Consider the following 27362-nt stretch of genomic DNA (forward strand, 5'->3'; position numbering starts at 1 on the left):
TCGTTATTCTTACATACCGTCCTATATATACTAGGCACTAGCAAGTGGAGCCAATGAAAATAATGCGTTAATACGACGCAATCAGGCTCGTCTACTGCCCACCACTTGTCAGCTAGAACCGTAAAAATTTTGACCATGAAAATTGTCTCTTGTGCTGCACAGCAAATCTGGTTCATCTTCCTAAGATATGTTTGAAAGAAACGCTCTGTTAGTTGTTTGGATGCACACTAACCAGTTCAATAAACTGCCACTGGATATTTTTGGATGATATAGCTAGCTTCCTATTTTCTGAATGAATTACCTATTGGTTTTTTTCTGGTGACAATTGATCCAAAAATGCCAAGCTAAATTAAATTACGTGGCACTTAATATCAGTCATCTATCTTGTGGCGTCTCTCAATTGCCATTGGATATTTTTGGTAGATGCCATTTGCATGTGCTGGCTTTGGAGCAATTAGAGGAGGGTTTCAGGGGCAAGAGAGGAAGTAAAGAGTCGCTGTTGGTTGATGTCGCTGCCAAGAATCTATTGAAGACTTTAGTGGCCACCTTTTGCGGTGCCTCTTGTTGTTTTTTCCCCTCCCCAGATGAATTCAGCACGTGAGCTTCTAGATGTTGCTTGCCAGCTGATCCAGCCTCTTGTGAATTGTGATGACCACATGATTGCACCAGCTCCTCCTTATCTCTGAGGATTGTATTGTACCATAATATCATTCTTTATTTCTGCATAAGAAATATCATCTGTACAGATAGAGCTAAGGTCAGATGCAGTGCACTGAATCTGATCCGATTCAATACTCGTCATCTGAACCTGTCCATGTGTCCTTTAGGTGCAGCATGCATGTGAGTAACGAACATGCAATTGTGGTGGTTGCTAGATCCAGCATTTTTTTTAGGGAGGTTGGGGGAGGGGTGGTTAATTTAAGTTCATGTCAACTTTATAAGGTTCAGACTTGCAAAGGAGGATTCTGAAAACTGGTGGATGCAGCATATTCAGTGATGTTTGAACTTTGAAGTCTTCTCCCATGATCATGCATGGTTCGCTCTTGCGTGTGTGTGGGCGTGCGTGCGCGCGCGTGTCGATTCTTGTGCCACTGAAATGTTATCTGGTTCATTCATTTTCAACACGGGTCACTTGTGGCACTGTCAAAACCAAAGGATCAAGAATGTGGGTTAATTTTTTTCCACAACCCACACAATATATTCTGCTAGCATCACTACAGCACTATCAGGGGATATATTGCTAGATCTTTCAAAAAAGGGCATGTACCTAGCTTAGCGCGCAGCTGCTCACTACTACACAAATCTTATCCGCGGCGGGCGTTTTAGGTTTTGCGCGGCGGGCAAAGCCGTCCGCCGTGGTCCAGAGGCCACGGTAAATGGGAGATTAACCGCGGCGGGCGAGATATGCCCGCCGTGGTTAATTGATGAAAATAAACAAAAAAAAAGAAAAAAAAACCCACACCAGGCCTGGATATGGGCTCGGCTGGATTTGGATCGCGCCGCCATGGTGGAGGTCGCCGCCGCCGCCAGATCCACGGATCCAGCCGCCGCCAAATCCGGCCTCCACAAGCTCGCCACCGACGGATCCGCCCGCCTGTCGCCGCATCTGGAGGTGTGGTGGCGGGGAGGGGGCCACCGCCGCCGCGAGGAGGGGCGCACGCCGGCCGAAGTTGAGGAAGAGGGCCGCCTCACACCCAGGGGAGCCGCCTCGCGCCCGCGTTGCCCCACGCCCGGGGGAGCCGCCTCGCACCCGCGTCGCCGGGCCCGCGCGCGGCACGCCTCGCGCCCGCGTCGCCCTCCACCGAATCTTGCCAGGATCCGTCGGATGCAGCTGCCATCCTCCTGGATTTGGCAGCCCTCCACAAGATCCCGCCGCCCTCGCACCACCACGGCCACCTTGCCACCATGGAGACGAAGTGTCGGCGGAGGGAGGCAAGGGGGCGCGCCGGCGGAGGGGGGCAAGGGAGGGCTCGCCGGCCTGCTGTTGCGGCGCGCCGGCGGAGGGGAGGGACTAGAGAGAGAGGGGGGGGAGGGAGCGCGTCGCGGGGGGAGGAGCTCACGGCGCGCGGGTAATCTCAGCCAAATTGAGAGATGTGTTTATGCAAAGCTGGTCCTTTTCTTTCGGTCATAGGAGTGGTGGCGACCACCAAGCTTCCAGTCATGGGATGGTGCGGCTATGTCAGGGGGCATGGAGATTGCAGCGTCATGGCACATCGTGGTCACTGTTTTCTCTTGTAATCTTGTGTATTTAAGTTTCAATACAGAGTCAGAAATGTTGTGTTGGTTAGCGACACTAAAACACTGTGTTTCCATAGAGTTTGTGTGCGCGTATTCGTGATCTAGGTCGTCTTCCTTGTCTCCAGTGACGAGCACCAGTGAGCCCTAGACTACAGTGGGTACCGGAGCTCGGGACCATACCTGGGCGTGTGATCAGGCGATCGAGGCAGTGCTCATGGACTGCCATCATCGATCGGCTTCACCGTGACACAAAAGTTGTGACAGCGACACAAGTGGAGGTGGCGATGGCAATCACGGCCTGCTGATCCACCCTGCCATGAGTGAGAGCGGCAACAGCGGGCAATAGCTGATGCTAACCAAGACCAAATACTATGTGTGGGTTGCACTCATGCGAGTGATGCTACAGGCGAGGAGCCTATGGACAGCAGTGAACATCAGCACCGACAACTTCATCAATGACCGCAACACGCTAGAGGCCATAACAAAGGGGGTGCCACCGGAGCTACTAGGCTCCATCACCTCCAAAGCCATTCGGACTTGCTCAAGAAGACACACCTTGGCGTTCATTGGCTGCACCAGACCGAGGGCAAACGCACTACTTCGTGAATTCAATTCGTTCAAGTTCAAGGACAGGGAGTCTGTGGATGAATTCGGCATCCACATCACCGACGTCACCAACCAGCTCACCATCCTCGACAACGGCTACATAGAGCCTGAGATCATGCACAAGTTCCTATAGGCCACAGCTCTGAGGTATTCGTAGATTGTTATGGCGATCAAAACTCACATTGATCTCTTGATGATTTGTTAGTCGAGGAGTTGATCGGGAGGCTCAAGGCGGTGGAGGAGGAGCATGATCTTAGCGGTAGCAGGGGACACTACTCCAGAAAAGAGAAACACTTCTAGTTCCAAAAGTCCTATTACTGTCGGATTTGCAACCAGCACCGGGAAAGCCGCAGTGATGACTCTGGCTAACCACTACTGGTATTTCACCCGTCAGTGATAGGCTATAAAAAAACAAAAAAAGGGAATACAGCAAGCATACTCGCTGGAGCATACTCGTTTACTGCCACCACCGCCGCCACCGCCATCCTCGTTGGTTACCGCCGCCGCTCCATCAAGCAGTTTATCCAATAAAAATTCATACATCAGAGATAAAGGAGGAGGGATTCAAAACATCACAAATCAATTCATCCACAAATCGATTCGTACATCACAAAGGAGAAGGGTTCAGCATCACAAATTAGAAGGATTGGGAAGGATTCATACATCACAAATTCAGTACATCACACACAAAGGAGAAGGATTCATACATCACAAAGGAGAAGGATGCAGACGTTCATGGGATTGGGAAGGAATACACCTGGACATGGATCAGCATGCCTGCTGGTATGGAATCAGCCCGCATCCGCCTTCGCCGTCGTCGGGCGAACCTTCCAGTCCGCATCCGCTGTCGCCGTTGTTCACCTTCCAGCTCCCAATCCAGCCCGCATCCTTCTTCACTGTCGCCGGGAGCACCTTTTTACTCCTCGCCGGCGCTGGATCTGGATCCACCTCCATCGGGCACCAGCACACCAGATCCGGGCAAGGGAGGGGTGGACACCATGAGGGAGGTAGGAGGGGGAGGGGCGAGCAGCAACGGAGGCCCGACGGGGGAGGGGCCAACGGCAAGGGAGGTCCGGGCGGGGGAGGAGCGGGCGGCGCGACGGAGGTGCGCCTAGACCGTGAGAATGCCGTGCAGATGTATCAGAGAGAGAGAGAGAGCGCGCGCGGAGAAGTCTGGGTGCCGACTGGACATGAGTTTCGACTTAACCGGGATACATAAAAATTTTGGGTCCAACTATGGATCAGTGGCGGCTGGCACAACAGCCCGACAGTGATAAACATCAGTGCCGGATTATATTACCAACCGGCAGTGATAATATCCATCACTGTCGGTTGGTATAAAATTCTGACAGTGATAAACTTTTTTCTTATGAACCGGCAGTGATGTATTTATCAGTGTCAGTTTTAAAATTCAGGCAGTGATATGGTCGGCAGTGATTGTTTATTCTGTAGTAGTGGGGGGCTCCACCACCAGGCTAGATCTCACTGAGGATGAGCTGGGGGCTCACGTCATGTGACAGCTGCAGGTCTCCAGCGATGATTCATCCATAGGCGGCAAGAGACGCGGTCAGGAGGCATGGTCGCAGTAGTTGCCACGACCAGGGAAAAAATTATCGGCCGAAATATCCTGATATTTCCGATATATCCTTTTTATCCGTAGGTGTCGATAAGAAAATATTTATCTTTTTCGTATAAATTTTGTTTAAATTTATTTAAATTTACTTAAATTCAAATTAAATTTTATTTGAATTTGGTCCGATATTTCTGATATATCATGTTTATCCTCTTTATCTATGACCCCCAATAAATTTTAATTTCCGAAAATGAAAACCTTGGCCACGACAGGTGTTGCAGGAGCAGCAGCTCTAGGCCACCCACCGGATGCAATGGGTAGAAGAATAAGACCATCGCTACCGATGAATGCCAGTACTGCGGTAAGACACTACTGTAGAAAGGTCATCACCGCCGATTTTGATCTCCCATCGTTGTCGTTTTTGGCCCTCAGTATTGAAATGACAACGGTGATGGCCATGGTCTTCGCCGACGTTGTGAACCGGCGTTGATATATCACCGCCGATTGCAAAATTATCTAGTCATCAGGATGTGAGCCCCTGGATGAGCAGTTCCTCAGGCGCAGCAAGAGAAACATTGACAAGCTTGGTGGTTTCAAGGACCTGGGAAGCGCCAAGAAAGCTGCTCTGGAGCCCAAGCCACTGGCCATTATTCCAGCAGGAAGCAATGCTGCTGCGCCACACCTGACCCATCCATAGTGGAATGCATTGCCACTGGTTTCCTCCAGATACAGCATGAGGCTGTGTCTGCTGCCATCCTGAAGAAGGACATTGATGGATAAGCTCAGTAGTGTTGATCTCCCTGCTCCTAACTTGTTGTGGGAGCATCTTTTGGTTTACTTTCATGTTAGTTTGGACAAGCTGCAGTTTGACCACTGCCTCCCCCACCAGCCTGCGTGCTGAAATAAACAGTTTGTGTCTTGGTCTGGTTGTAATGAACACCCTATGCTTGTCAGTTTAATCTATTTTGAGTTTATGGTTTATGTTGAGGTGCTGCCTTTCTTTTTGTTATTTGCTTTTCTGTCTCTCTCGGTTGTCCTTAGCAGCAGCCCTTCGAGCATTATCAGTATGTTGTACAGGTTGACCTCTTTTCTCTTTAAGTCAGGGACTTTTGCTCTGCATAGTCTTTCATTCTCCTTTTATGGCTAACCTGCACCTTCCTGAGGTCTTCTCTGCTGTGATTATAGTTCCTCTCGATGTCTCTCTATTGTCAGTAGCACAGACAGTTTGGTTAAGATTTTTGCTCCTAACTTTTAGTACACATGTGAAATATCTTTTTGGTGGGCTGGTTCCTGGACAAGCATCCCCTTTTGTTTATTGTATCATTCTTCCCCATGGATAACAACAACAGATCCACAAAGATTCTAGTCTGAAATGTAAGGGGGATGAATTCTCAAGAAAAATGGGATGCTATTAGATCTAAAATTTCAGAAAGTGGCCTGCCACATCATTTGTATGCAGGAAACAAAGAGAGAGCGTTTTGACAGCTTTTACCTTAAAAAATTCTGTCCCAAGCATCTAGATGCTTTTGCTTTTTCTCCTTCAGCTGGAGCTTCTGGTGGTCTGATTACCATATGGATAGTAATTTTTTTTAGTGGCACTGTCATACAATCTAATAGTTATGATGTCTCCATGAGTTTCACAAGAAAGGCTGATCATAAGACTTTTCTTCTCACAAATGTTTATGGACCATCTCATTCTTCAGAGAAGTTTGCTTTCATAACCTGGCTGATCAACTATGACACACTTCCAACATGATAACTGGCTGCTTGCAGGGGACATCAACTTAATATGATCAGCTGAAAACAGGAACAATCCTAGAGGTGACTTGGCTGAAATGCAGATGTTTAATAGAGTCATTTCCCACTATGTGAAAAAAGCATATCACAGACGTGCGTTCAGGGTACAGACATGTCTGTAATAAGCTCATGCTACAGACACATCTGTGATAGACCATCTGTGATATATAAACGCACGTCCGTGATTGGTTCATATGACAGACTGGTGGAATAAAAATGCGTCTGTGATGACCCCTTATCACAGATGCGCATAGCCAACACGACTGTTGTAAACGCGTCTATGATGCCCCCCCCCCCCCACCCATAGATTAGATCCAATGTCAACACTGAATCACAATGCCATAGGGTGGCAGGTCATGCGAGTGCCTCGTTGAACTAGTGGCAAGACCTGTAACAAGTTGGTGGACCCAGAAATAAAATTGAATTTTGTGACTGGGATGACAACGTTCAGCAAGTTTAAGTACCACAAGTGAATTTCACCATAAAAATATTTTGATGGGATCAAATGGTGTGATCATACAATCTCCCGTGCATATATACACTAGTAGAGAGATGGAGCTAGTTAGAGTGCAACACCACAATAGAGCCACTTCTATAACTCAGAGAGAGAGAGAGAGAGAGAGAGAGAGAGTGGATGAGAATTTTCTTGTTCATGGAACATACACTAGATGCATGAATGGTTCACGTTCACGTTGGCCAATCCAGTTGCTTGGTAGGGTAGTATGTTTGGGAGGCCTTGGGAAATCTCCGGTTCCATTACATCCAGTTGAGGTTAGTTGTGATTGGTGAAAAAGGAAATCATACAAGATTTGTTCTATGCTCAGTCGTCAAGTGGGATGATATGACATTGCGTTTGGATGCACAGATCTGTTTGGATCGAGCATGGGACACTAGATGGAGATGAGAACGGACTTGGACCTGGACCTAGTGGCCTAGCCGGTGCGCCAGATCCAATCATCAGTCTCGGCAAAATGGTACCGCTACTATAGTAGTGATTTAGGAAGTAGAATCAATTGGAGGGCGATCTATACAGTTTCATTAATTGGTCGTAGTTGTAGTCATGCCTGATCCATCCCTAATGCTTGTTTATTGATACAAGAACTTCAATTCTGGTAAAGGCAACACATCATCATCTCGAGCTCCATCTCTTATTATGCTCCAAAAAACTGAGAACCCATCATGAAGATCAAACTTAATTGCAGACAGGTCCATCATCGACACTGAACCAGCTGGTTTGCTGCTTTATAAAGCCCTACATGTATTGGTACTAGTTTGTCCATCAACCAGAAGGGTTGGAACACTATCCATTAGATGTCAGTCGCTAAAAATAACATTTTACCGATAAATTATCAGTGGATAAAGTGACTCACATATCATCAGTCAGAAATTGCTCGATTACCGTTTCACTCAGTCGCTAAACTGTGAGCTCTTGTTTTTCTAGCATGTCCTGTGAATATTTACATAGAGATTCCTTTGTAAGCATCCATCTATCATGTCACGCCTGGTCTTTTGGCGTGGCCATCACAACCAGGAAGGCAGGAAGGGTTAACAAGTACTTGAAGTTTAATTTGCAGGTGTGTCGTTAATTGATTGGATTAGGAAGTGTGTGGGTCCTCGGTTCTGCTATCTGTGATCCGGTTGCAGTGCTCATGTCAGTAAATAAAGTGTCTCACATATTAGTTATAGTAAGATGAAGAAGCCTAAACAACATTGTTAGGTACACTAAATCGTTCAGGCTGCAGTAGATCATTAAAGGAGTCTCTTTATTGCCATGAATCTACCAAACCAGACTGTACATCATCAACCTATTTATTTCCATCTCTCTATAAATAAAAGACAAGCTGAACGAGAAGAAGCTATGAGTTGCTCAAATAGTAGGATGCTATGGTAGTCACATGGGAAACAAAGGCAGGCTGGCTTGCTGTAGTCAACGAGCTTGGGAAGCATCAGGAGGTCTCCGAACACTGGTTCGTTTCCATCCTCATACCAGAAAATCCACACTGCCTTGCCATGTCATACTGGACGCCCACACAGGGTTCCAGGTCAGCTCCTTCCTCAGATGTTAGTGTGGAGCCCCTAGATAACGGGCCATCGCGGCCAGGTTCTGAGCTGGCATGGCGATGTTAGCAAAGTCTCCAGATAGGACTAACGTGACTTTCCTAATCAAATGTGGTGGACGCAGTGACTTTGCTAGGACTAAAGTGCACGTTAGTCCCCAGATAAAAGGGGAAGAGGGGAACTGGTAACTGCTAATGCATCGAGAGGAGAAAGACAAGCGCCGCCAGATGGGAACGAAAAGAAGAAAGGGAAAATGGCCCGGCATTGAAAAAAGGCGAGAAGAAATTGAGCCCGAAACAGTTTTTGGGTATAGTAAGGATTTGATATTTTTTATGAAGGTGGCATGAAGTCAGACTTTAGATGGATTTCAAAACTGAAAAAAGAACATATAGACACTGAAAATGCATATAGTGATTTTAATGCAAGCTTCGCAAATATTTATCAGGAATGGTTTTTGCATGTAAACAAGCAAAACGTCTTAGTTTGTTGTAAATTTTCAAAAACTCTATTTTTTCTGAATTTTAGCACGAGAAAAAACAGAATGCAGGAAGCTTAGAAAAATTCCAGCTGAAATATGAAAGTTTAGTGCTTGTCCTTGTGCTTTTGAGTCGCAGAGTCCATCGTAGGTCTTGTTTGGATGTAGTCGGATTCGCATCAATCCGTATGGGTTGGGGTGGATTGAGATGAATCCAACAACATCCAAACCCAACACATGTGGATTGAGATGAATCCAACAACATCCAAACATGGCCATAATGGGATCCAGCCATGCTAGGACAATGCATCCACAGCAACGATGGATTCTGCATGTTTCTAATGAGATGGCGATAGAGCTCCAATGATTAACCCTTTGTAGTATGCCTCACATACAACGCCACCTTGAACTATGGTCACCGAAGAAAACTCGGCACGAGGTAAACTCCGCACGAGGTCAGATCAAGCCCCGACCTGCGTGAGAATCTAGGCCCAAAGGAATCTGAACTGGAAGGGCGTCACCTGGGAGAGCGGTGGGCTCAGGATCTCGAGGGCGGGAGGGTAGCGCGCTTCCTCGGGGCAGGCCATGGCGGAGACGCGGCGGAGTGGGAGGCGGGATGGGGAGGAGATGTGCGCGCCCGCACAAAGCTTTAGACCGGTAGGCGTGGCAGGTTGCGTGCACCCGCTAGCACACAACGCCATGACGTGCATCGAGCTGCTGGCCAGGTACCACACCACGCTCGACCTGATCCTCACGGCTGCCAACGAACGTGGCTCCCTCGCCGGCGTAGTCTCGGACCTGGTCGCTAGTATGGTCTATGGCGCGAAGGGGGAAAAAAAAATGCCAGGAAACCTGGCGTGGTGGACGAATTGCGCGTATTTTTCCGTGCTGAGAGGTCTGTTTTTCCATGTGCCAAAAGATTGGGAGCTGGAGTTGTTGGAGATGTGGTTTTTTCAATATTGCCAAAAATCATAGATTTGGATGAGTTGCTCTCACGACCCAACTGTAAACCCATGCCAAAGAAGGAAGAAGACAAAAGTTCAAGAAACACCCTAAGCAGGCCAGTCTTGAGGTATAGGTGAATTAGCGCCAAGCTAATTAAAATAGAGGGCACTTTATAAATATATACTCTCCCAAGTTTTTAAGGATATACGTAATAATTGATTTGATACAGTGTTGGTTCTATTCTTGTTTTGATAATTTTTTTTTTGAATATATGCTTATATACACTACTGGAAACAGAGACTTTGCCGAGTGCAAAAAATCGGGCACTCGGCAAAGACTTTCTTTGCCGAGTGCAGCACTCGACAAAGAATTACACTCGGCAAAGAGTTCTTTGCCGAGTGCCGGGCACTCGGCAAACAAGGGCACTCGGCAAAGGACTTCTTTGCTGAGTGCCAGACTCTCGGTAAAATCTCTACACTTGGCATAGGCTGCCCGCGAAACAGCGTTCGGTCACGGCCTTCTTTGCCTAGTGCCTGCTGTTAGGCACTCGGCAAAGATTTGATTTTTTTTTTTTAAAAAATTCTTTGCCGAGTGCCCCAGATTTGGCACTCGGCAAAGATTTAATTTTTTTTAAAAAAAATTCTTTGCCGAGTGTCTCAGATCTGGCACTCGGCAAAGATTTTTTTTTAAAAAAAAATACTTTGCCGAGTGCTCCTAGCACGGCACTCGGCAAAGATTTAATTTTTTTTTATAATTTCTTTGCCGAGTGCTCCTGTGGATGCACTCGGCAAAGAGAAATTTTTTTAAAAAAAATTTAAAACACTCTTTACCGAGTGCCTTATGCCTGGCACTCAGCAAAGACACCCTTTGTCGAGTGCCATACCCCGGCGCTCGGCAAAGTTTTTTTTGTTTTTTTGTTTTTGGTCTCCAATTTTTTTGTGCAGCCCTTTTAAAGCACCAGAAACTCCTAGTTACAATTTGTGGATTTTTTGTGCCTTTTTGATATATTTAGTTACTTTATTTCGTTTACTTGAATTTTTCCGAAAAATAGAAATTTGAACTGCACGTGGTACGAATAATAGAGTTTAATGATTGAAAAATTGATAGTCATGTTAGTGAGTGTTGTGAGAGGCCATATCCAGGAACGGACCCAAAATTTCGGACATCTTGTTCACGAAACATGTCCGCGAAATTGCGTGTAAAGTGTTTTTAAATTCTATAAAAAGCAAACGAAGTCCGAAAATCATGAAACTTGTTGAGATGTCGTGATATCATATGTGGAGGCTATGATAAAAATTTCAGAAGATTTCATGCACGTTGTCACATACGATGCTTACAAACCAGGACATCTCTATATGTGATATCAGATCTCACATGTAGAGATGTCCTGCTTTGTAAGCATCGTACATGATAACGTACACGAAATCTTCTGAAATTTTTATCATAGCCTCCATATATGATATCACGATATCTTAACAAGTTTCACTAGTAGAGAACAGACCTTTGATCCTCGGCCAAAATGGGCTCTAGTCCCGGAATTTTTTGCCCCCGGGACTAGAAATACCTTTAGTCCCGGTTGGTGGCTCCAACCGGGACTAAAGGTCCCTGCCCAACGGCTACTGCGCCAGACAGAGGTGGCAGGGACCTTTAGTCCCGGTTGGAGCCACCAACCGGGACTAAAGGTATACTTTTACTCCCGGTTTGTGGCTCCAACCGGGAGTAAAGGTCTACTCCCGGGTCGTGGCTGCGCCCGGGGTTGGAAAGTTACCTTTAGTCCCGATTGGATCTATCAACCGGGACTAAATGTTCTCCCTTTATAAATCGGCCGTCTCCTCCTTCCTCCCCGAGCCCGAGCTCAGCACATTTTGAAGCTCACTGCAGTAGTGTTCTTGCTTCCTCCCTCCCTCCATTGTTCCTCCATCCATTCTTCGATTCCTCCATCGATTCTTCAGTTGTAAAGGTTACCAATCTCATACTCTCATTTTTTACCATTTTCTTATGCCATTTTATTCACTATATATATTTATGGTTCTTTATTGTGGTTTTTTTTTCATTTGTAAGCAATTTGAGCTCAAAATCACTTTAAGCTTGCATATTTACATGAAAGAAGGTTAAAGTATATATAAATATAAAGTTAGAAAATAGTTAGAAAATTATAGCAAATCCTTACTAGTTGAACTTGCGGACCGTGTTCAGGTCGGCGAGGATGTTCTCTGCCGAGCGGTAACGGACGTCAAGGAGGAGCTTTGATTCTACGAGGGAGAGCGATAACGGTCGTGGAAGACCGTGTTCCCTTCCTCGTAGAATCGGAGCTCTTCCTTGACCAAGTACGGTGCCGTCCGGTGGAGAAATCCTCGCCGAGCTGATCACGTAAGCAAGGTCAACTAGTACGGATGGTTATTTATTCACATGTCCCGATATCGTCGTAGTAGTCTGTCAATCACCGTACCTAAACGTAGTATATATAAATAAAAACTTAGAAAATAGTTAGAAAATTATAGAAAATCCGTACTAGTTGAACTTGCGGACCGTGTTCAGCTCGGCAAGCATGTTCTCTGTCGAGCGGTAACGGACATCAAGGAGGAGCTTTGATTCTACGAGGGAGAGCGACAACGGTCGTGGGAGACCGTGTTCCCTTCCTCATAGAATCGGAGCTCTTCCTTGACCAAGTACGGTGCTGTCCGGTGGAGAAATGCTCGCCGAGATGATCACGTAAGCAAGGTCAACTAGTACGGATGGTTATTTATTCACACGTCCCGATATCGTCGTAGTAGTCTGTTATGTGTGTACATTCCCATTCTTCTGTTAATTTGCGGAAATATCATATGAATTACTTACCTGCCGCAGTAAAAGACGAGAACACAATGACCATTAAAAATATCATTGTTTAGAGATCTAGATAATTTTATAGTTTGTTAATTTTATTTGTTTATAAAAGAAGAAATTTATAGTGTATTAAAAAATGAGTATAGAGAGTAGATGGCAACTGCTTCCGGGTCCTCGGCCTCTCATGGGTTTCCAAAGCGACTTAGGCCGGGCCTTCCTCTCATTCCATGCGGCAAGTGTCGTGATGAGATGAAGATTGTGATGGAGTACCGAGTGAAGAAGGAGGGTCCCAACAAGGATCGTATCTTCTACAAGTGTCCGGATCGCAATGTGAGTTATTTTATCGTATTTAATGATTATGGTTAGTTTATACCTATTTTCATGATGGTTGTGATTAAAGTTCTAGTTTTTTGTTTTAATTTCAGTGGGATGGCAGTGGACGATGTTCAGGCTTCTACTGGGAGGAAGAGTATGTTGAACTCGTGCAAAAATATCTTGCACAACAGGCAGATACGGGCGGCTAATGAGGCAGTGATCCAGTCGAAGAAGCCCAAAGAGTGTTGCACAATCGGGGGATCTGTCTGTTTTAGTTGAGATTGGTCGCAGAAATCCTTGTGCTCCTGAAATGTATTTTAGCTTTAGTTCGTTTAGTGGTAGTTGGGATTGTCTACATTGTAGCGATGCTTTCATAAATTTGTATCTTTTGTGGTGGCACGCATGTTGTATAAATAATTAATTATGATCTAGGTTTTAATATGATATTTATGTCATGTAATGCAGATGAGCCGTCATTGGATGTATAATGCTGATCGCCGCTCACAAGAGTTCATTGACGGCGTGCATTCTTTATTACGTGCGGCCGAGACAAACAAACGCGACGGTTTCATGTGCTGCCCATGTGCCATATGTAAGAATACGGTGGAATATCCTTGCTCAAGGACTCTTCATTCACACTTGTTCAAGTCGGGTTTCATGCCAAAACTATATTTGTTGGACAAAGCACGGAGAAAACCGGGTGTTGTAATGGAAGAAGATGAAGAAGAACAATGGGACGACAATGATATTATTCCTGATGGTGCGTGCTTCAATGATACTGCAATGGGAGAAGCTGAAGAAGAGGTAGTCGCAGAAGATGAGCCGGCTGATGATCTTTGTCAGGTCATTCGTGATGCACAAAGAGAATGTGAAAGTGAAAAGGAGAAGATCAATGTTCGAGCGGGATGCTAGAAGATCACAAGAAATTGTTGTACCCAACTTGTGATGCAGGGCAGAAAAAGTTGGGAACCACACTAGAATTGCTGCAATGGAAGGCAAAGAATGGTGTATCTGACAAGGGGATTTGGAGAGTAAATTAGGATACTGAGTGATGAAAAATTAAAATATTAACGTTAAAATGATGTGAAAACAAATTTCCCTGTCCAAAACCAATAATTTTAATAATTTTAATTAAACACTACATTTTTGCATTAACGAAATAATAAATATTAGTTACATTATGTTTTATAATTCTAACAAAAAATAAAAAAGTTAGGTTATCGATTTTTCCTATGTGCAATAAACAAAAATAAAATTCATATTTTTAACAAAATAATTTTATGCCTTTTATTAATTTACTATGTATTTAATAAAAACTATGCATTTCTATTGTATTTAACAAGACTATTGCTTAAAACAGGCGGGAAACGAAACTGCAGGCCACCTTTACTCCCGGGTGGGAAGCCCACCCGGGAGGAAAAGGTGGGCTGCAGTTTCGTGGCCGCCAAAAAAAGCCTTACTCCCGGTGCGTGTTACCAACCGGGAGTAAAGGTATACCTTTACTCCCGGTTGGTAAACACGCACCGGAGTAAAGGAACCTTACTCCCGGTTGGTAATACGCACCGGGAGTAAAGGGTTTTTACTCCCGGTTGGTGGCTGGCACCGGGAGTAATTCTCCTCTGCTATATAAACCTCCAGCGCACTGGCAGATCGATCTGCTCGTCTTCTTCTCGTCGAACACCGCCGCCCGGCCTCTTCTTCGACCTCGCGCCGCGTCCGTTCGCCTTCCGTGGACACCGGCGCCGCCGTCTTCTTCCTCGTGCGGCCTCCACCGCGCGCGCCCGTGCCCCTCCTCCGCGCTTGCCCGTGGCCCTCCACCGCGCCCTCCTCCGCGCCCGAGGCCCTCCACCGCGCGTTGCCCCACCGCGCCGGCCCGAGGCCCTCCAGTACGTACACTGCCGAGCTTCGAGGTGATATATTCGTCGATCTCTTTGTACATTCGTCCGAGCCCTCCACTGCCGAGTTATAGATCACGTCGAAAACTACAACTTGGTGTAAGCCATGTCAACGGTCGAGGTCGATTGAAAATTCCAAATTTTGAATCACAAAATCTATAGAAACTAAAAATGAATATTTGGAACTCTAAATGATTTTAAATAAAAATATATCTTAAGGCAAGTTTTGAATATTTGGAACTCTAAATGACAAGTATAATTAAGGATCACCAATGAAATTACTTTAGAAATTAATTAGATCGATGTAAATCCATGGCTTGTATAATAAACACGCTATATATTATTTGGAAACAACGCTACGAACCATCCGCTAATGATCCAGCCCATCAACCGCCATATATTCATCACTATATGATATGCCATTATTTCAAGATGCAGTTTCAATAGAAGAATTTTTTCTATCTTCATAGATCAATGTTTGTTAACGAAATTTTATCCAAATATATTCATGTAGGGTCTTTTTTTTGAAGGATTTGTTGTAGGATATATAATGGTCAAATAGGAACTCAATTTTGATACCCAGTTTATAAACTAAGCGTTTTTTAGTTTATCAAAAATATCACATGTTTCTTCATTTGTGAACTTTGAATATACAGATATAATATATTAATGTTGCTAAAGTAATATGAGCATTACATATTTTTTTCCGGGAAGACTATCTTCAAACTTTATATCATAGCATCAGAGATCGCCTGTAGAAGAAGAAAATAAATTCTTATCATTTCGGAAATAGTAATGGTTATATGAGCAATAAGACACGTATACTTACATTTCATAATGGCTTATACTTATATTATTAACATAGAATTTTCTCATATGATGAATGACTACATGGTTGATCACATGGTACATAGGATCACAACATCACGCACCGACACCGCCCCGGCCCGCCTCACGTCGTCGTCGTCGTCAGCAGCGCCAGCCCGCCTCACGTCATCGTCGTCAGCACACCGGCCCACCCGCGCCGACACGTATATATACGTCATTTGTATTCATATGCATTTCGTCCATGCGTTTCTATGTATACGGCGGAGCACACCGCCGCCCTCGTTCACCCATGTGTACAGACATATATACGGCGGAGTGGAGCAACCGCCACTCTTGTCACACCGCCCTTTCTCGTGCCCTAATTCGCCCTAGTACCGACGTAGTTCGTCCTAGTGTGGCGAATTGCGTCCGTGATCGAGGGGCAAGATTTAATAATGCATATTGTTTGTAGATTTTACGCATGTAATAAGCAAAGATTTGACGTACTATATATTGGTTTTGTTTTTTGAAGCTAGATGGCCGACCCGAGAAATATGGATGAGGAGGAGTTGATGATGAATTTGATCAACACTGGCACTCAAGTTGCCGGCGATGATGGTGCTAAAAATAACGTGCAAGAGGATGTAGATGACGGGAGTCAGTACTTAGCTCTTGAACAAAATGAGCAACAACATATTGGCCAAGTATATATTTTTTATTATTAGCTATATATATATATTATCATATGTCTTATGTGTGCTCATGACATTAAAAATAATGTTTATGTTTTGTAGCCCTCTGGATCGACATCAACAACTACAACGAAGAGTAAAAATGTTCGAGGTCCCAAAAAGCCATTGGAGGGTCGCTTCATCATCTCGGAGTTCAATGTGGATACAGGAGAACCGGGGGGGGCCGAATAAAATGAAATTTGTGCACCACTGTGGTTACCTTGTACGGGACCGGCTCCCGATTAGTACCCGTGAATGGAAGAAGAAGACCAATGCTCCTCATATCAGTTTTGTCTCCGATCGTGACAAGGCGTTAATTTGGAATGATGTCTTGGTACATTTCACGCTCCAAACAGATGATTATGATGATATAATAGATGGTGATGAATTGAAGGAGCGAGTTAGGGATTGGGCAATGAAGAAGATGGCCACCCAGTTTCAGACTTGGAAGAAACACCTATACACGACGTATGTCAAGAAGAACATAGCACCAGATTTTACTGTCCCAGGCCCGATCTCAAAGCAGAGGCCCTATTGGGATGAGTTTGTACAGTACAAGACTTCAGAAGAGGGTGTGAGTCGGGTGATAAAGAACCAACGTAATGCCCAACAGAAGACATACCACCATACCTTGGGATCAGGTGGCTACCCGACTGCCATTAAGAAGTGGAACAAAATGGAAGCAGACCTTCTTGCCAAGGGTATCAGACCAGAATCACTCGAGTGGGGAGAACGTGCAAAGAATTGGTTTTTCGCTCATGGGGGAACACTAGACCAGGAGACAGGGAAGTGCGTTTATGGCGCAAGACTGCAAGAAGCAGCAGAAAGATTGTTTTATGCTCAGAGAGCTGCTGCTAGTGGTGAGTTCAGGCCCAACAGAGAGAAGGATGAGCTGACATACGCCATCGGGACTATTGAACATGGTGGCCGAACTAGAGGCAAAGGAAGTGTCTCGTGGGAGCATGGATTCCCTCAGGACAGACCTTCCTACAGAAGTCGCCAGAGAAAGAAGGAAGAAGAGGCACACCGGCTCCAGAGGTTGGAGGAAGCGGTGCGTGAAGCACAGGAGCGGGAAAAAAACCTTGAAGCGAGAATGCAGGAGGAAATCAAAAGGCAAGTGCAAATAGCAGTGAGTGCAAGCAAGCAGGCATCAGAGCCAGGAATCAACATTAGCCAATCTGTTCAGTTGAAAAGCAGCTGCGCTTCCACGGAGATACCAAATCAAGGGGACACAGGACTGCGCTTCCCTGTGGATGACGTCACTGAACCTTGTACAACGTGTGAGCTACACATTCCGAAGGAGAATTCCACAATCAAGGTGGCTATCGGTCTTGTTAATCCTATCAACCGAACCAAGACACCAAGGATTCATGGGAATATAATCCAAGAAGGATATGCCACCATCTCGGTAGATAAAGCTGAAAAAGGTTTTAGTGATTTGCCTCTTGACATTCCTGGAGGTGATGGCGAGAAGACTCTAGGAGAAGCGGAGAAGACATTCATTCTATGGCGCAAGCGCTACATCATCATTCCAGGGATGTCGGCTCCACCTCCTTCTGAACTACCTCACCATAGGTACGTGCGGATGAAAACACTACATCATTAATTTGTATTGGCTTAAATAATTAACAATCTGCTCATAATAATATGTCATTCCTTTTTTTGTAGCAGATCCTCCCCCAACCTAAATCCAATTGTTCAATCGCCAGATCATCATAGTGCTCTGTACGATGACATTGTGTTGGAAGACGAGGCTGCATCCACACCCTCTCCAAGGAGGTCTCCAACGCCACAGCCGCCACCTCCAAGGAGGTCTCCAACGCCGCTGCCAACACCTCCAAGGAGGTCTCCAACGCCTCCCCCGCCCCCGCCTACCAAGAAGCCTAGCAAGAGGCCAGCCCCTCAAACGAAGAATCAGTCCCCGCCTGCAAAGAAAGCCACCGTGAAACCAAGGGCTATTCCCAAAATAATATCTGAAGAGAAGGAAGAAGGAACTGATGCATATAAAAAAGACATGTCTAGATTCTATGACAAACTTAAAATGAATCAAGAAGCAAGGAGAAACCCAGAGAAACCGTACTTCTTCGTAGCTCCGGATATTTTAAGAAAAAAGGTGACTTCTTACCAGCATCAACAGCGGGAATCTCGTAAGCCGTCCAAATCAACGTTATCAGACTATGACCGCACTCTCACCAAGTCAATTGAGGCGGCACAGAAAAAGAAGCGGGCAGGGAAAGGAGTTGCCCAACTCGGACAACAAGCGCACCAATCAATCCCCCCGCTAGTTGTTGGTAATGAATATGGTTCGAATTTAGGATTAATGCATCAGGCAAACATACCTCCGGATGTCGATTTGGATCACCTTGGTGAATTTCTTGATGAGACTGGTCTCGACCTTTACCAGATGTTTGGTGATGGAAAAATTGAGAGTGCGGCGGAGGTTGATATTTGGAAGAAAAAATTTGTACTAGGCCAGAGTCTATACAACCCTCAAGCCTTATCTGATCTGGGGACGCAAATGTACCTGCTAAACAAGTGGTACATGCAGGCGTCTACCAGTGGAGACTTCTGCGTTGGTGTCAGAATTAGAGACGAATATTGGTTCCGTGGCGATGATGTTATGTATGTTGACTTTGCAGAATTTCATCAACTATGCCACCTTACCTCTCTGGACAAAGTTATCATTAGCTGCTATTGCCTGTAAGTAATAATTCTTTCGATCTATTATTAAACTCATCATATGTGTGCATATGCATATAAATTATCCTAACAAGTACTATATATATGCAGATTTACAATGACAGAGCTCAGAAAGGAAGGCTGCAATGAAATTGGTTTTGTTGATCCCCATATAGTATTCAAAGACCCAATTACTCCAATGACTAATTGGAAGTCTGAGTCAGAGAGTAACATCATGAACTTCTTAGTGAACCAACGCCACAAGAAGGATATACTCTTTCCCTATAACTTCAAGTGAGTGTTAATCATGTCGATCATAGCCTTAATGGCTCATATGTTGATTCTAGTTAATTAATGAGTGTTATGCGTTATATCCTATAAACACATGCAGCAATCACTGGATATTGATGGACATCGATCTGGTGAAAAGTCACTTGATAATCTATGACTCGATGAGAAAACCACAACAAGACTACCAAGATATGATAGATATTATCCAGAGGTAATTTCGGGATCTCTAGCAACTATATATACACACAAACATGATGATTAACTATATCTGATGACGTGGCAAATTTTTTATTGGGCAGTGTTTGGAAAACCTTTATTGAGAAGCAACACATGGAAAAATGCAAAGCGCCACTGAATGTAATCCCATTGAAAGTAAGTCCCCTGAATCGCATCATCTTTATTAATTAAACATATAGCTTTCACCGGATCACCAGATTGGATGACAAATCTTTTTCTTGTAAAGTGGTGTCTGAGGCAGGAACAGGGGAACAACTACTGTGGTTACTATGTTTGCAAGTTTATCAAGGTGCTCTCCCAAAGAACTCCTACAGAGAGACTCAAAGTACGTTAAAAATACACTATATATTCATTTAATTATTATTATTGATTGTGTTACTATGTCTTTATATATATATATATATGTACATATATTAATTTATTTTCCTTTAATTCAAACCTGTAGACTCGATGGTTGGAGGAAAAGGTCATACGGCAAGACCAAATCAAAGCAATTCAAGAGTCTATAGCCGGATTTTTTAATGAGCAGGTCATCGATTCCAAGGGCGAGTTCTACTTCGACCCAACACTGCCATTGAAGCCAAGCTAGAGGATGAGAAGAAACTTGTTATGTCACAACAACTATAATGCAATCTTTTGTAATATATGCATATGAAATAATATAATGTAAAATACACATATGCATGCATGCATGTAAATATATATATGATGCATGCATATATATATATATATATATATATATATATTTCTATGCTTGAATTGTGTGATTTAATACGTTCATTGTGCTTGAACCGAAACATACTATATGCGCATATAAATGTATAATTAGCAGCGTACAATACGACTTCGAAAACCTATTTTGAAAAGAAAACAAAAAAATGAAAAGAAAAGAAAAAAGAAAAAAAACCTTTAGTCCCGGTTCGTATTACCAACCGGGACTAAAGGTGCCGGCCATCGTGGCATGTCAGGAGGCACCTTTAGTCCCGGTTGGTGTTACCCACCGGGACTAAAGGTCCTCCTTTAGTCCCGGTTCCTGACCCGGGACTAAAGGACCCCCCCTTTAGTCCCGGATGCTTGCTCCCGGGTGGGGAACCGGGACTAGAGGGGGTTCCCCACCGGGAGTAAAGCTCGGTTCTCTACCAGTGTTTCATGATTTTCGGACTTCGTTTGCTTTTTATAGAATTTAAAAACACTTCGCACGCAAGTTCGCGATCATGTTTCATAAACAAGATGTCCGAAATTTTGGATCCGTTCTTGGATACGGCCTCACACTACACTCACTAATATGACTATCATTTTTTGAATCATTAAATTCCATTATTCGTACCACATGCAGTTCAAAATTATATTTTTCAAAAAAATTCAAGTAAATGAAATAAAGTAACTAAATATATCAAAAAGCCATAAAAAATCACCAAATTCTAACTAGAAGTTCCTGGTGCTTTAAAAGGGATGCACAAAAAATTTGGAGGCAAAAAACAAAAAAAATAAAAAAACTTTGCCGAGTGCCGGGGCATGGCACTCGGCAAAGGGGGTCTTTGCCGAGTGCCACGGATAAGGCACTCGGCAAAGAGCATTTTAATTTTTTTTTAAAATTTCCTCTTTGCCGAGTGCCTTCACGGGGCACTCGGCAAAGACATTTTTTTAAAAAAATTAAATCTTTGCCGAGTGCCGTACCAGGGGCACTCGGCAAAGTATTTTTTTCAAAAAAAAGACATTTTTTTTAAAAACATCTTTGCCGAGTGTCGTGCCAGGGGCACTCGGTAAAATATTTTTTTTAAAAAAATTACCAAGTGCCAGATCTAAAACACTCGATAAAAAAATTTAAAAAAATTAAATCTTTGTCGAGTGCCAGATCTGAGACACTCGGCAAAGAATTTTTTTTAAAAAAAAATAAATCTTTGCCGAGTGGCTCTGATTCGGCACTCAGCAAAGAGCCGGTTCTGGGACTTAAGCAACTTCGGCCGGCCGGCCGACCGGGCAGTCAGACAGCCAGCCAGCCCAAGCGCCCACGCCCACGCCCGCGCGCCCCCGCCCCCGCGCCCACGCCGCCACCGCCCGCGCGCCCGAGCCGCCCGCGCTGCCCGATCGAGCGCTGCTTTGACCGAGCGGGGAAAAAGGCCCTATGGAGGAGGGCGCCGCCGCCGCCGGCTAGGGGCCGCAGCCGGCGTGTCTGCCGCCGGATCCACGAATCCACGACTGGACGGCCCCCCTGCCATCCTCGGCCGGCGTCCTTCGCGAGGGGGAGGCGCCGCCGCCCGCCTGGTCCAGCGCGCGCGACCGGGGTTGGTCCGGCGCGGCAACAGGCGGCCCCTCCCGCGCCCATCCCGGCCTTTGCAGCGGCCATCGTGGCCTTTCCAGCAGCGCGGAGGAGGAGCCCGGCGCGGCCGACCTTTCCAGCGACACGGAGGGGCAGCCCGGCGCGGATGGCGCCTCCAGCTGCTCGCGTCGTAAGGTTCTCCATTCATTATGTAAAAAGCAATGCACATCAAATAGAAGCTCGTAGATTTACATTTCTGTACGATTCACAGTTCACCTGATATCTTGATGTAGATGATTTTCTAAAATTTGCATCGGGCCATTACGAAACTATGTTTGTGGAGTTAGTACGGCATGTCTGTGACCATGTTGTTCTAGACAAGTTTATCTATTTCTCAGAAAACTGCATGACGGACAACTGTTGCCTATTATTTCAGAAAAAATGCATGCCGTTGCAGTTCTGAAAATGCTGCTGACAATTGAGTGTGCAGGAGTGCTTACCAGTGTTTGTAAAACTCTAGCATGGTGAATTTTACTTGCTGTTTTCTTTTCAGTAATATTCCTGTTAGTTAGCTAAGAATTTTACCATGTCTGTTGCTGCCATGAAGTGTTACTTGCTATTTTACCTTTCCAGACAATAAAGTTATGTTACTTAGCATGGTGAATTTTACATGGTCCTATTTCTTGCAGTTATGGCTACCTAGATAAAATGTGAACTATTTTCTCTCAAATGAACTTGATTTCAGAACTGTAGCTATTGTTCTCTGAACCTGATTTTAGAACACACGATGCCTGCCTGCAGCCAGCAGCCTCGACGATCACGTACTGATCGATGAACTTGTGTGTATGTATGTGATACCGACCAACAGTCCAACACCAGGTGGAGGCGAACATAGGCACCGGCCAGCCAGGCACAACCATGGCTTCCCCGGCTTCCTCTTGTACTCTTGGTACGTACAAGCTCTTTAATCTCTCCTCTGAAGTGTTAGACTTTCTGAGAAAGCATCCTTTGATAATTGATAGCGCAAACTTTTTTCGACAGAAAAGAGAATAATAGTTCGACAGAAATGTGGGCATTCGAAATCCAAAGATATATTAATCTGAATATCACACTTTAAATGGATAGAAAAGAAAGATAGTTCACTCAAGATTCTTACTCATAATTTTTAACTTTACTGGTTTTTTTTAGTTGTATGCTTTTATCTGTGACTATGATAGCTTTAGGGGGATGTTCCTGTACAGTTCGTGGTAGAATTAGTATCCTATGTTGTCATAGTCAGAAAGGCCCCCATCAAATAAATTGTGCAAATGCATAACTACATAGTTTTCAAGACAATAATTATCGCAATAATGGCGCAATTGATGCCACAATAGGGAGAGCTGGTCAGGTCAGCGTGCATCATGCAGGTTATTGAAGGCCAGTATTCATCGGCAATCTTGATTTGTCGGTAGATCGATCAAGCACATATAGCTAATTAGCTAGCATATATAGTCAGCCAAGAGAAGAGATAAAAATTTGGCACTGCATATTAGCTAGCATGTACATGCCTGGTGTGTTAGCTGTTACTCTGCATCGTTGTTGCTTTACCTTTTTTCTACAATTTCATGAATGTAACTAACACAGTAGTCATGTCATCCTTGTATAGGAATCAAGTGAGAAGTTAGCGATGGGTGAATTTTTTTGGCATAAAACCTCCTGAGAAGAAGGCAAGTATAATACATTCCCATTCTGTCATTTTCAGATGTGCTGCATTGTGTTATGTCGGTTTAGGCATCTTTCCGGCTACACTGTGAATTATCTCTATTTTAGGAAATGGAACTAGTTTAGTATTTCTGAAAGCTAGTGCATATCTATAAGCATTTTCTTTCTTGTCTGAACCCAGCAACCTGCTATACTAGCCACTATTATAGTGCTAATGTTCATTATACTTGTGCTATACTGACCACTATTCTAAAAGCTCTTGTTAACTGACTAGTGTGGATCAGGTAGTGTTAATGTGCTATTATACTTGTGCTTGAGATATCATCGTTCATACTGATTCTATGGGTCCTTTCTGAACTCCTCAAGTAGTATAGGAGGAAGTTGTATTGCAGTTTTCATCGGGGCAGAGTTAGAGCTTGTGCAGTATGGTGCACACATACATTCTGCTGCGAGTACAATGTACAACAATAAATGCAGTTCTCTAGTCAAGCCTAAGATTTGTCTTGCTTTAAATTTTTGATCTGCTGCTGCACTGCAAGTTTTAAGTCGATCTTGTTCTGGCATGTATAAGGTAGTGTTGGATGACCTAGGTGTACAATTCATATTTTTATGTTCCTGTCTTGTTCACCATGGAGAATTTTAAATTGCTTATGAGAATTCAGATTATATCTTTTGCTCTTTCTATTTGTATACATGATTTCCTTATGACCACTTAATTTTTGCAGTAAAAGGATGATAGGTTCTATTCTAAAGCAGCAGGCACCTGACAACCATAGAGCTGTGTCCATAGCGGTGGCAAGCTCCTGCAAGTGCCAAAAACCAAGCTACTATTGAGTAAGTTCTTCAATATGATGTACATAATATTCTGAACTTGACTGAATTTTTTATACCCAAATGTCTGACCAGCTGCACTTATCTTCAGTGGCCATTTATAATGGTTTTGCAGAATGTCAAGAACATGCCTTACTCAATGTAGTCACCTATAGTATGATAACAGTTGCACTTATCTTCAGCTGCAAGTACCTATAGTATGATAATTGTTCTAAAAAATATTGTCTGATCATAAAAAATTAAATATTAGTGAACTGATAGTAAATTCAGACCACTCTAACTCTTAAAATTATCTTGCAAAAGCAATGATATTTAAGATAGTAGCTGTAATCTGGAGACTACAACACAGAAAAATTAAGAATACACCTTCCATGCAAACTTCTGTACAAAAGAAGGAACTCTATGTTACTTGCTTGCTACCAATAGTGCTAGGGACATTCTGATTCAGATTATCATCGGGTTCTAATTATTGGCCTGAGCCAGATTGGTTTTTTTGGTGCCAAATTTGACAGAGAGGGACATAAATATGGTAACATATACCTGATTACTAACTGGCGAGCCAATATATGTTCTATTCCAGAAAACATCTCTTCTCTGGATTGAGATCTCTTGGTCCAATTATTATTATTAATCCAGTAAACATGCATCCTTAGAAAGATCTATATAAATATTTGTGTACTTTACTCACTGTTTCTATTATATAAAAAAATCATCAGTTCAGTTAGTTTCTTCTTATTTCACTAACTTTATATGTGTATATATCAGGTGCTTTCTTGACCACTCTGAATACGCAACTAGGCTATCAAAGATTGCTAAAGAAAATATCCTGGTTGGCAGGTAAACTTTCTTTTTTCTCGCAAAAAAATCACACAGTGTTTGTCCTTCTAGTGCCAATGCAGGCCGTGGGTTTCACATATTGAAGAACCTTGAAATCTTGCATATTCTACTGCCAGCTTTGTGTGCAGCAGTGGTTCTGACCACAAGTTGCAGGTTGAAATTTAAGCATACTTTTTGATAAATGAGCACCCTAGAACTTTCTCAATCATGATTTATGCCCCTCTTTTGGCAAAAAACAAAAGATCACGTACTATTTACTGACACAGTGTATCACTTTGACACTTTCAATTGCATTTAGATTGTAATTGAATTTTTATTCAGGATAAATCTCATGTGTGAGTTGACACAGAGCAAGAACTATTGTTCTGTACATGCGAATTTGTGTAGGATACAATCCAAATGGAACCAGTTTATATATCAATTGTATTTCATTTTGTAATACTTTTCTGTATAGAGTGGCCTTCTATGTTAGAAAGGCCACATTTTGGATTGCATACCAAATTGTTATTTTCTATATCGAGTAAGGTAGGTCTTATTCCTTGCATTTCAGGTATGATTGAGCATGTTGGCTGAGACCTGGTGCCTTAAATATCTTAGGATGCGCTGCTGCTTCACTCTCTATGTCTAAGTAAGTTTGGTTGATTGATGGTGCAAGAGAGCTGCTGCATACTGCCCTTCTTTCTAAACATTGCCAGCTGCAAACCTTATTGCTTATTACAGTATTCTCTGTTGTTGGCACTTTTAAATTTGTACTTTGGTTTATAATGGTTTTGCAGGATCTCAAGAACAACCCCGCATACTCAATGTAGTGTTAAAAATCTTCTATGTTGCTGCTCATGTATTTGTCATGATGGAATGTAAAAAAAATTACATTTTTCCAGTTTTGCCGAGTGCTGTGACCATGGCACTTGGCAAAGAATTTTTTTTTTAAATTCAAACTTTGCCGAGTGCCGGCCAGAGGGCACTCAGCAAAGAATTTTTTTTTAAAAAAAATCCAAACTTTGCCGAGCGCCGGACAGGGGGCACTCGGCAAAGAATTTTTTTTAAAAAAATAAAAAATCTTTTTGCCGAGTGTCTGAAGAGTTGGCACTCGGCAAAGAAATTTTGTAAAAAAAATAAAAAATCTTTGCCGAGTGCCTGTAGGGTTGGCACTCGGCAAAGATTTTTTTTTTTAAAAAAATTGCCGAGTGTTTGAAGGGTTGGCACTCGGCAAAGATTTTTTTTAAAAAAAAAATATAAAATCTTTGCCGAGTGCCTGCAGGGTTGGCACTCGGCAAAGAATTTTTTTTAAAAAAAATAAAAAATCTTTGCCGAGTGCCTGTAGGGTTGGCACTCGGCAAAGAAATTTTTAAAATAAAAATAAAAAAAATCTTTGCTGAGTGCCTGCAGGGTTGGCACTCGGCAAAGCCACCGTCAACGGGGCGGCGCCGTGACGGTCGCTTTTCTTTGCCGAGTGTCCCCGGGGCACTCGGCAAAGCCTTTGCCGAGTGCCCGATAAAAGACACTCGGCAAAGAAGGCTTTGCCGGTCAATTTTTTACCGTGCGTTCTTTACCGAGTGCCGCACTCGGCAAATCGAATTTTGGAAAGAAAAAAAACCAGAATTTTCTTCTTTTTTTTATTAACATTAAGAAAAAATAATATAATTAAAATGGAATTGGCAATATAATTTTTATGCACTTTTGAAATGAAAGAAAAAGGAAGGATTTTTTGCAATCGTTATTTCTTGCCTCTGTCATATCATGAAAACCTTTCGATTTGGAACGGGGAGAGATGGCTGAGTGGACTAAAGCGGCGGATTGCTAATCCGGCAAAAGCTTTGCCGAGTGCAATTTGGCCTTTGCCGAGTGCCTCAGGCACTCGGCAAAGAACCTGAATCCAGTTGTGATAACTCTTAAAATTTATACAATTTTGCTAGCATTTGTTACTACAAACACGTATTTTCAAACCAACCAGTTATTTTTGCTTAGTTTTTAAGGCTTGGTGAATTTTCTTAAACAACATATTTAGTAACCAGAGAGAGTATAAAAACAATAAGGGATTAGTGTTTTCCCCTTACTGTAGAGCGATGCCAATAGTGATTTTACCTATTCTTTTTTAACTTTGTTGTTTTATTACCCTCATGTTTTGAAATTGAATGAGCCGTGCCACTGTTTTGCACAATATAAAAAAGGAAAAAACAATATAAAGACATGGTAAAAGGTTGACAAATAAATAACCCTTATCCACTTATCCTGATCCCATCCCTCCTCGGATGTGCTC

General features: G+C 43.6%; 1 long non-coding RNA gene across 4 annotated transcripts; it reads left to right on the plus strand.

Moving 5' to 3' along the window:
- The first annotated feature begins 21500 nt into the window (after positions 1-21500).
- LOC136532543 (uncharacterized) lies at positions 21501-25889 on the plus strand. 4 transcript variants are annotated; one of them, XR_010778251.1, is made up of 6 exons: positions 21501-21928; positions 22535-22682; positions 23379-23439; positions 24160-24268; positions 25031-25102; positions 25653-25889. It is a non-coding gene; the product is annotated as an uncharacterized lncRNA (long non-coding RNA). The 4 variants fall into 4 exon arrangements; XR_010778250.1 differs by having other exon boundaries at positions 21502-21923; XR_010778252.1 differs by having other exon boundaries at positions 21504-21928; positions 22602-22682.
- Positions 25890-27362: the final 1473 nt, after the last annotated feature.

This window comes from Miscanthus floridulus, unplaced genomic scaffold (assembly GCF_019320115.1).
Source record: "Miscanthus floridulus cultivar M001 unplaced genomic scaffold, ASM1932011v1 fs_649_1_2, whole genome shotgun sequence".
Taxonomy (NCBI): domain Eukaryota; kingdom Viridiplantae; phylum Streptophyta; class Magnoliopsida; order Poales; family Poaceae; genus Miscanthus; species Miscanthus floridulus.